Raw genomic sequence first — 11,178 nt, forward strand, 5'->3', positions numbered from 1 at the left:
CCGAAACCCCATCTGACTTCATTTTGATAGCTTCTGTGTATTACCTATTAATTTGTCAGGTCTACATTCAAACCATGAAATGTCACCGATGTAGTTTTGGTGAAAATAAAAAAAAAAAGACAAGGAACACCTAGATCTACTCAGGTCTCTGCCAAGAGCTTTAGTTTCTATCTTTTGAAGGTCTCATCAAGTAGCAACTGAACCAGGCTGTTTGGGACTTATAATTGGAAGATCAAGTTGACCTATTGATCTACAGTATTTGTGAAGTAATTGTACAGTAAATGGTCTCTCTGACACAAACCACTTACCTTCTTCTACTGTTTGAAGCAAGATGACCTTTGATCTGTTGAGTTATGTTACATGGTGAAATGGAAAAGGGGAAGAAAAAAAAGAAAAGCGTATTAACCCTAATGTATGTCAGACGAGCCCCACCCTTATGTCTCAGCCCACCCACTGTTCTGTCTGTGCTTCTTCCACTAGATGAACTTTTCTGCAGGAATGCTGTGGGATAAACAGGATGCTCCTCGCTGTCTGTAAACATTTCCTTAAAGCCTACTGCTTCCTACAGCCAGTCTCTGTTGCCTCGACATCACCATACCGTCTCATTGGCTTCACTTATATTTCAAATTGTGAAATTGAGATTTTGTGAAAATGTGTGAAATAAAACTAGTTCTTTTGAAATCAAACCAGTTCTTTTGGTTTGAACATTCACAACATTTTGTAAGAAAAATATTTCTCTGATTCTAAAAACAAATGTAAGCCTAATATTTCAACATACTTAAAAATGCTTAACTTTTGTTATACTTTTCCATAGTATACATTTCAATTATTAGGCTACACTGACACTTTCAAGTGTTGATGCATTGATTACAATCATAAAATTAACATGGACTTCATTGTGTCCTACCGTAACATGTGCTTAGACAGAGCCTTTTTAAAAACAAAAGACATGTTATTGAAGTTTTAACCATTGCATTACCTATAATAAAGACAGCACATATGCATTTCACCTTCAGTACCTTATGTTGAATTTAGCAGTCAGACTTTAAGTGCCTTAATTCATAACGTCTTCAGAGCATGGCTGAGACTTTAGCTGATGAATAACATGATACAGGTTTAGACTACCTTCTTGGTACGGTGATCGGTTTGGACTTCCTACTGGTGAGAATTGCCAATATACAATACAATTTATTTGTCAATGCATTTGGTACTTCTTGCAGTTACCCGTTTTCCATGTTTTGACATATGACATATAAAGACATGAGAGATATCCCAGACAATTAGTCATTGTCTGAGATGTCTCTTAGCAATATTTATTGAATGAGTTTACAGTCAACAAGGTTATTGCCATCCTTACAGAACTAACTGTAATTTCCTAAAAGCACTGAAAACCATGTAGAGCAAAGGTCAAAGTTTCCACAAGCTGAATCTCACTGCCTATGACCAGAATAAATTCCTCTCTGAAGGACAGTCCTCTGTAAACAAGGTCTTTGAAAAAAGACTGAGTCTGAGACTATATAATTTGTGTAAGGCCAGACTGTAATGCAGTATGTTCAACAGTGCTTTGTTCATATCTGTAGAACAAAGACACCAAGTCTGTGACTGATTCTTTTATCTGCTGAACCTGATAGCTTGATAGCTGGCAGGTGTGGTATCTACACACACTGCTTTGGAAACAACAGTGAAGCTTCATACCCTCTCTCATTATATATTTATTTTTCTCTCTAATTTTTTCCTCTCTTTTGTGAAGAGCAAAAGGCTCCAGCTAGCCTTGCCTTTTGGCTGTATTTTGAGGACAGATGTAACTACATTCACCAATGATTTCCTACCTGGCTCGGCGGGACCCCCAGATGGTCCACATTTCTTCTCCCAGACTCCAGCCCAACTAAACAAGGATTCAGTGTTTTTGATTGCAGGGTTCAGGTGTGCTGGGAGCTGAGATACAGTAAAATATGAATCACCTGTAGGTCATTGAGGACTCGGTTGGAAAACACTGATCTACACCTATTGTTTTCCTAATTGGAAATGTTTTAGCATCACCACTTCAACCAACCCTTGATTCTCTCTTCTCAAGTCCTGATTTATGCAGTTTAGATCTCTAAAGGGTTTGCAGAAAGTAAGTCATTGAGAGTACTCTGCACCAACTCTGGAGGTAAAGTGACTCTTTAATTTTCCAGCTCATTCGTTTTTTGAATGGCAAAGCACTCACAACCACAAGAGATAAAACAAAGTCTCAATGATATTCTGTTTCTTAAACAGACAGATGCATACACAAACACATATGCATAAGCACAAACACACATGCAGGCCATGCTAAGTCGTCTGCAGACATTGCAGATTAATACAAAGCTAGGGATGTGGTGAGGGCTAGGCATTGCCAAGAGTCTCAGATGAGACAGTGAGTAGAGGTCTCCATATGGAATAAGTAAGGGCATTGCTGAACACCAGTGAAATTCCACTCGGGGAGCAGTGTGAGATCACAGCCCGCAATAAATTACAAGCCAGAGCCTTTGATATTTCTCTTTTTGACCCTTCAGTCCAGTCATCTGGTACCCAGAACAACCTGCTTTAAAGTACTGCTGCCACCCCTGCCCCATTAAAGCAATGAATGACAACATTAATTACCTGCTGCAACATTACCTGCTGCAACATTAATTACCTGCTGCATATTGAAACTCTTCAAAGTATTTAAAGACAACAATTGCAAAGTGTTCTAAAACTATGACATGAATTATCTTAAACAAAGGCAAAAGCTATAAATATCCATTTAAAATTAATTAACTTAATCACCTTTCCAAATCTGTTCACTTTGAAATGAACAGACATACAATAAGATCCTCCACCTACCCCCCCCCCCCCCCCAAAAAAAAAGCTCCAAAGTGATTATTGCTTCACAAGCATTTTTTTTGCAGTGTGATAGCCTGTTAAAGGACTATGCTTTAACTCAAGCAGCAAGGGCATTTTTTACATGTCACCAAAGAGCCCCTAAGGCCCAACAGCAGCCTCACTCCATTCTAGATAGTGACCAATAAATCCCACACCCATTCCCAGGGCTCATTAATGGAGACCGGCAAGGATGTGGAGATCCTTTCCCTTTTGATCAAGCCAGGCTGGTGTGTGCATTTCCACCATAAAAACATGAGACGAGCAGGAGGACCCAGGGCCAACATGGTCTAAGGATGGCATGTGAGCACAGTTTGTGGAGAAACATGGGCTCTGGACAACTCCAAATGTTTGGCAAAGTCACATTATCAAGGGCAAGTTCAACTATAGTTTAACATTTAGAACATATGTTAAAAACAGCTGGCGATCTTAAAACTCAAGGGTCAGACAAGTAAAATATATAAATTTACTTTCAGTCTTATGATTGCTATACCGTACATGCTTTATACATTGCACAGGAATACCAAATGTGTATCAAACTAGTATAGATGTTTCAATTTGCTTTTCAAAATTCAAGGCAGGCATCAGGTCTCAAGCCAGACTATGGCATGAACCTTTTTGTAGAAATGTCATCAATGCAGAAACTAAATGGAAAAAGATGATCATGGAGACTCAGACTCATGATTGAAAGATAACATTATCTAATTTTATAGAATAGATGCTTTAAGTAAAACCACTTGTTTAATATTCAAGATGACTCCTTCATATATGTTAACTAAAAAAACATGTTGGGAACCTTATTTCATACAAGCAATCTCACAATTAATAGGAAGAGAAAAACTGGCCAAAGTCCATTTCATTGTCTTACCATTGCACATGTGCACATGTGTACAAATGTATAAAACAAATTTAAACTGAATTATGTGGGTTAAGTGGATACATGGATAATAATAAACAGTAACAGACAATACTGTGTGGCAGCAAGTAATAGACAGACAATATTAAAGTTAATACTCATTTCTTAAATATTAAATATCAAATAGACAACGCAAATGGTTTATTTGGTTGTTTGGTGGCAACATAATATCTTTATTGAGAAAAATTGATCAATGGTCAAAGTCAGTGTCACTTTAAGGAATGCAACATGTGTATGTATTGCAGAATGTGATTCCCAGTCTACAACAATACTGTTTTCCTTTCATTTGCAGCTCCAATTCCTTGAGTGAGGCCTCTTTGACAATAGCACACTTAGTTTAATCTATAATTGTTTACCGGGGACCCAAGCATGCAGAAAAGTGAATACCAAGATGTTAATAGGAATGCCAGGCAAATGCATGTCACCATTATTTTTATGAGATTTTTCTATATTAGGTTGTAGAGATCCTCCTGTGCTCTGAGGTGATATTAATGCATGGTTTGAGTGAAAGTGGGGAGAGACTTGGCGCAGGAATGCCTGGCACTTGGGTCTTACTGGATCCTGGTTGGAATGTAGAAATTCCAGGAATGAGATGGATCTTGTGGCATTGTTTAGATAATCTTATCCCTCTCTGTCATTTCATCAGGTTTTATCCCAGAGATGCCTTTTAGCCCTAGAAAACCTTACAAAAATGTTGGCGGTGCCATGGCAGTCAAATAATCATAGTTATTATTACTTGAATCAAATAATTAAAGTATGTCATTTGTCATACTTGGACAACAGGGCAATACCAACAGTTTAAACAGGAAAAAAAGGTTTATTCTGGTGTTCTAGAAGACCATGCGTTTCATGAGTGTACATGTGTCTGAAACCCATCTTGCACAAGAACGTCTGTCCAGGGTGATGGAGAAGTAGCTGGCTGGGGTGCATGGGTGGTGGGCCACAGCAGGGATGCATCAGGGCATGGTAGGAGGGGCCATAGCAGCTGAGATGGGTTGAGTCTCAGTAACAACATGACAGCAGGAGTAGGTGTACCTTGGCAGAAAGAGAGAATTAATTATTAGGCATGTCCAAGTACAAAGGTGTGTAAATGATGGAACTACACTTTGCATAGATGGACTCTAGCTATGGCAGCACAACTAAAAGGATAGAACCAAGGAAACGGAGGCGTGACGGCTGCCTGGAACATCAGCACTCTTCCACTTTGTCAATAAACTGAGTGACAAAAAAGAGGTAAAGTGACAGCATCATAACATCTCAGTTTACATAACTCTCAATGCTCATGGTCCCCCAGATCTACACCTTTACATAAGATGGGGATTATTTAATAAAAAGCCTGACTGTACAGATAGGTTTTCAGCCTAGACTTAAATATTGAGACTGTGTCTGGGTCTCAAACATTTACAAGAAGGTAAATTCATAGTGTGGGAGTTTTATAGGAAAAAGCACTGCCCCCTGCGATAGATTTTCTTACTCTTGGTACTAGTCAAGAGCCGGCACCTTTTGATCTAAGCAGGTGTGGTGGATCATAAGGCACTAAGAGTTCTCTAAGGTACTATGGGGCAAAACAATTCAGTGCTCTGTAGGTCATTAGAAGTATTTTATAAACAATGTGACATTTTACTGGGAGCCAATGTAATGTAGCTAAAACAGGATTGTTTTCTAGTTCTAGTAAGAACTCTGGCTGCTGCATTTTTAACTAGCTAGAGCTTTTTTATGCACTTCGTGGTACAGCCAGATAGTAACACATTACAGTAGTCCAGTCTGAAAATGATAAATGTTTGGACTAGCTTTTCTACATCATGTGAAGATAGTATGCTCTTAATCTTTGCAATTTTCTTGAGGTAAAGAAAGGCTGTCCCAGAAATATCACTTACATGAGCTTCGAACGAGAGACTGGGATCCATAATTACACTTTAACTGATGTTTGACTGTTAAAGAAGTTGTGACTGGGAGGTTTATTATGGTCAAGGTTTATTACGTAATTAGAGAGTGATGTCTGTGGGCCTAAAAGAAGCACATCTGTTTTTTCAGGATTAAGTGAGAGAAAGTTTCTCAAGATCCATTGACTGATGTGCTTTACACATTCCTCAATAATATTAAGATGATATTTGTCCTCTGGTTTGGTTGAGACATATAACTGAGTATCATCAGCATAGCAGTGGAAACTAGCACAGTGTTTACATATAATGTCACTTAAAGGTACCATATATAAAGAAAAAAACCACCCTGGAACAGATCCTTCTGGGACACCAAAACTAACTTTTGTGTATGCTGAAAAGTCTCTATTTATGTTGACAAACTGGCAAAAAAAGTGTGTGATTACCACACACTGCCCTCCTACCACTATACAATCAGGAGGATTCCAGAGAGAAATTCAGACACTAACCAACCCACTTGGTTTCTATTACACTCTGCTCGACACACAGCCATATCATGCTTGCACACCATTTGTGGATATGAATACATGCTGATGCTTCAGGCAAAGTACATTCTTAGTACATTATTTCACTAGAGCGTAGCTGATAGACTACTTTTCAACACCAGAATTGCCACAGGCAACAGTGCCAATAAAAGCAAAAGTTTTGATTGTGGGTTAAGATGTACTGCCATGGCACGTCCATTTCTGCACTCTGCCTCTGTGGGTAAGGTATTTTTAGGGATTAATTCTCCATATCTACATATTTAAGTTTAACACTTAAATGAGGCAAGCTTGGCATTTAAAAGAGTCATGCTTGGCCAAGCCAAGCAGTAAATCAGGAGAAAGTAAGGCTATTAAAACATTTAGCAATGAGTGCCAACGTGTGAGAGCTACAACGCTAAATCAAGATGGGGCCAATAAAGATATATATATATATATATATATATATATATATATATATATATATATATATATATATATATATATATATATATATATATATATATATATATATCAAAACAAACAAACCTGCCATTGGCACTGGCCATCGTCCTACATAAACACACACACACACACACAACATATGAATGCACAAATCATGCTCATATTTTAGAACCAATTGGTCATTCTCATTTTACCAGAAGAGGTAGACAGTGGCTGGTGGTATAGAAAGTGCATTTCCATTAAAACACTGAATGGGATAAAGAGGAAGTCATAAAGACAGGCTGAAAGTCTGCTTTACAATTTAATGTGACACCCTGAGTACACAAGCCACTCATTAGGGGGAAGCGCTCGCTATGCTGGGTCTCTGCAAGACTTGGAGTTGTATAGATCGTTGGCCTGATTTCCCCGCTGCCCTTTCCCCAAAGCACAAAGCATGGGTTAGAAACCTTGCACTGATACTTTAAGAGAAATGTAGGCTGTACAGTAAAGAATTCTAAATTAACTGGGGAATTAATTGATAAATAAGTCAATAACCAATCAATAAAGTCAAAATGTTTGTCTTTCAGTCGGCTACTGGAAAAAAAACAGAGTTTTGATTGGTTTGCAATGAAAATCAGTGTAGTAGGACTACTGCCTATTTAAAAATAGCTAGTGATGCTCTGGTATAGCATACTGGTTAATAGTTAATTTGTTACTTGTTACTGTTAATTTGTTAATTGTGTTAATGTTCACTAGCAATTGAAAAGCAACTGTATTTAAAAGGACACATCAAACATGCTGCTGGTTTAATGAGAACAGCATGTAATTTCCTTTGCAAGAAAATCCACAGTTTTTGACTTTGGCACTGGAAAAGTACCCACCAAAATACAAGGGAGGCAGTTCATCTCTTTGCTTCTCTCCTCGCCAATCTGGCACCATATGGATTCTATCAGGTGCCAGAGGAGAGGGGACTTCTTTGAATAATGGGACATTTATCCTGTGTTTGTGCACAGTGCAACACAGCTATCAACTGACAAATGACTGAACAAGAAATACCTTGCTACAGACATGAAAGCCCACCACATCTTTGAACAACATGCACTTCCTCCTCTGGTGCACAACCCCCCATACCCCCCCTCCCAGCACCCCATGGTCTGCTGGGCTTTCTGGAGTGTGTGGGGTCTTCGTGAAGGCTCCCGCCTTCCTCCTTCTTTGAGCAGGCTCACTGTGCCTGAGGCTAGATTAGTCATGGATGAACTTGTCATGGGAAAGAGAGATTAGCTTCATCAGCACACTGGGACAAGTCTGGGCATGCTGGAGTAAATCTCTGAAACCCCACTCATCTCTTCAGCTCGTATGGCAGATCATGTCCCCTCACGTCCTTTATCCCGTCACCCCCAAAAACGTCATCTCACAGTGGTGCAGCGGTTGATTCCTCAACGCCAGGCAAATTTGAATATAAAAGGATCTACATACAGAAGCTGAGCCCCTCTCCCCATACTGGTGTTATTGTCTTAAAGGTGTTTAATCCCAGGCTGATCTGAAAAACTGAATTAAATAAACACCATGATGTGTTAGAAACTTGGTAAGTAGTGAGGTTAAGTGAAGCCTACACAGTCTATAATACAAGGTAATAGAATCAGCTGGAGTAAACATTGCTAGGCCCTCAGTAAGTACGGCAAGGCGAAAATGAGGTAATCTATGTGTGAATGATCTCTAATTTATTAGTTTACAATGTGAAAAGTTCTGTTAATACTAGAATACTTTCATTATCAGATAGTTTGTATAAACTCTGTTAGAAGCTATAAATAACAGCAAGAACTGTAAAACGTTTGTTCTTTGTGCAATTTTGAAATTAGAATGTATTTTATTTCTTACCGGAAAAGCTGTACTATTAGCCCATATGTCGTAAGAGAGAGCTTTTCTTTACACGTTGTACTGAGTGCCAAGACATTTGAGTCAATGGACTCAGAGGAAGTGAATGACTCATTCAAACGTGACTGCTCGTTAGTTTCCCCACAGACTGAAGTAGAGTAGCACTATGAGTCAGCTTCGTCCAGGATGGCTTTAGAGTTCAGACAAAATAAAGAGTGAGAACTGTTATGAGGCGATGTATACTTTATTGCATTAATGTCACGGATTTGATAAGCAAAACACCTTTTGACTTGCTGCTGTGAGAACTGCTACATATCAAAGTTTCAGCATTACTGTATGTGTATTTACTGTTATCGTGCCAGTGTGACCAATGTGTTTGCCCAGAGTAACGGATAAGCTAACAAATGGCTGTTTACTTTTTGATTGCTTGGTTGCAAAGTATCGCACCAGTATTTCACCAAGCACGAACTAGGTCAGTCTTTAAAAATCTCCTATGAGAATTAATTCTCATAGCCAAGTGTGTTAGCTAGACCTTGTTAACCAGCGGGATAAAAGGTAGCTAGACTAGCTCTCTAACACTAGCTAGCTAATAGCCTTGAAAACACGGTCAATGTGTAATAAATGCACAGATGATACCGCTCTCTGGTCTAATTTGACCAGAGAATTTGATTAGCCTCTTATTAAACAACACAGATTCCACTATTGACTGAGACACCTAATAGCCTTTCACCTCTTCAGGTTCAGACAAGTAATTCCGAGTTCACAACACTACGCGATTGTTAGCCCTGATTTTTCACTTGCTGACAGGTTTTGGACGTCGCTGAGAAAAGCTCCAGATCGGAGGCAAATCAGCGTTCACTCAGGGCTCAAAAATCGGCTCTCGATCACTGTGTGAGAGTCCCGAAAAATATGTAGCATGCTAAATATCTGGACCTGTCGGCTTGTTCAAATCCTGTAGTGTTTACAGAAAGATGCAAAGAAGTACAAGGAGTAGCACAGTTTCCTTCACCCCAACATCCTTTCTTTCTCTTCTTTCAGCCCTTGGTATTTTTCGAGCTTTTTGTGTTCCTTTTTCCTGATGTTGCTATCAGTGGGGATTGCCACATCTATCACTACGGCCCTCTTCTGCTGTTTGTCCACCACTACTATGTCTGGTTAGTTATCCATTGCCATCTTGTCTGTCTGTATCTGGAAGGATCTTAGCATGGTCATTTTCCACCACCTTTGAGGGTATTTGCACTTAGACCTTGGAACTTACAGCCTGCTCTCAGCACAGATGTTTCTGTACACTATGCAAGCCACTTGGTTATGGCTTTCCATGTTTGCCCTGCCTGTCAGCATCTTGCATCCTGCTGTTATGTGCTGGGTTGTCTCAGGGGCATCATTGCACAGCCTGCATCTGGGGTCCTGCCTGGTGTGGTAGAGCCCAGCCTCTACTGATCTTGTTTAGCGCTTATTCCTGTGCTGGCATGATTAGTGCCTCTGTGCTGTCTTTCAATCAAGTCTTTTTCAGCCATTGGTAGGGTTTTTTTCCTCCTATGATGGTCCCTGTTTCTCCTCATTTCCATCCTCCTTGGGTTTCTGCTGTCTGAGGTATTCAACTAAGCACTTTGTCACTTGGGGCCATTATCATGGTGTATTCCTGGACCTTGGTTGTTTCATCCTGGATAGTGGCTCTGACGCTCATTCGTCCTTGGCTGCCTCTTTCCATTTAGTGTACAGGATCAGAGTGCTGCATTTGGGATGAAACGCTTTGCACATTGTGCATGTCACTGGCTTGTATCGCCATCTTAGGTCACCTTATTACACCAGTGGGGTACCTGTTGACTGGGAGGGGAGTCAGAGCAGTCAGCTTCTTTAGTAGGCAAGGACTATTTCAGGGTCTGGAGCTGTCCAGTTTTTCATGGTTGAGACCCTTTTTTGGATGTCTGCTTGTGTGATGGTTACTGGATCCTGTTCAGGGATATTGCAACTAACCACTGGGCATTGTGTGATGCTTCCTTCTCCCGTAGTGTTCAGGCTCCGCCTTTGGTGGATGTTCTTATGCTGTTGCCATGCCACTGAGAGTACACTTTAGACAACTCAGTTTATTCTCCTGGCTTCAACTTCTTGAGTGTATCTCTTCAGATAGGTGGCTAGAGCTGTAAATCTTTGCTTAATAGTGTCCAAGGCCTCAAGTATGGACAGCTTATTGTACTTCTCAGGTACCTTCAGCTGCCTTATGGTGCCTTCCTGCATTTCTGATAGCTGGCTAGCCTCTACTTGGCCAAGAATCTCAGGTATTTTTCACTGTTACACTGTCACTGTGGCATATATCAACTTGTTGGTTTCAGAGTAGAGATTATCTTTAGGACTGCATTCACATCTTTTAGCAGCCTTTCAGGTACTTCACTTGGTAGTCTGCCTTAAAGTTGCTTTAATTCACATCCTATGCCATCGTGACCAGGCTGGTTACAGAGACTGTCAATCAATCCGCTGGGGTCCACGCGCATACAACAGAATGGCAAAGGCAACAGAAAAAGGAAAATTTAAAATACACCTTTTAATGTGGTTATGGGGAACATTTTGAAGATAACTGGGTTAACATTCTTTGCAGAAATAGTTATTTTTCACAGATTAAAAAAAGAAACAGCTGTGCAGGGCCTTAAATGTTTGCAGA

General features: G+C 39.9%; 1 long non-coding RNA gene across 1 annotated transcript; it reads right to left on the reverse strand.

Moving 5' to 3' along the window:
• Positions 1-3,738: 3,738 nt before the first annotated feature.
• On the reverse strand, positions 3,739-8,603 carry LOC145659322 (uncharacterized). The gene is made up of 3 exons (XR_014125431.1): positions 8,523-8,603; positions 6,750-8,192; positions 3,739-4,834 (listed from the first exon to the last, which is right to left on the reverse strand). It is a non-coding gene; the product is annotated as an uncharacterized LOC145659322 (long non-coding RNA).
• Between the last annotated feature and the right edge of the window lie 2,575 nt (positions 8,604-11,178).

The sequence above is a fragment of the Electrophorus electricus genome, chromosome 10, assembly GCF_041902795.1.
Source record: "Electrophorus electricus isolate QZ-2024a chromosome 10, ASM4190279v1, whole genome shotgun sequence".
NCBI lineage: Eukaryota > Metazoa > Chordata > Actinopteri > Gymnotiformes > Gymnotidae > Electrophorus > Electrophorus electricus.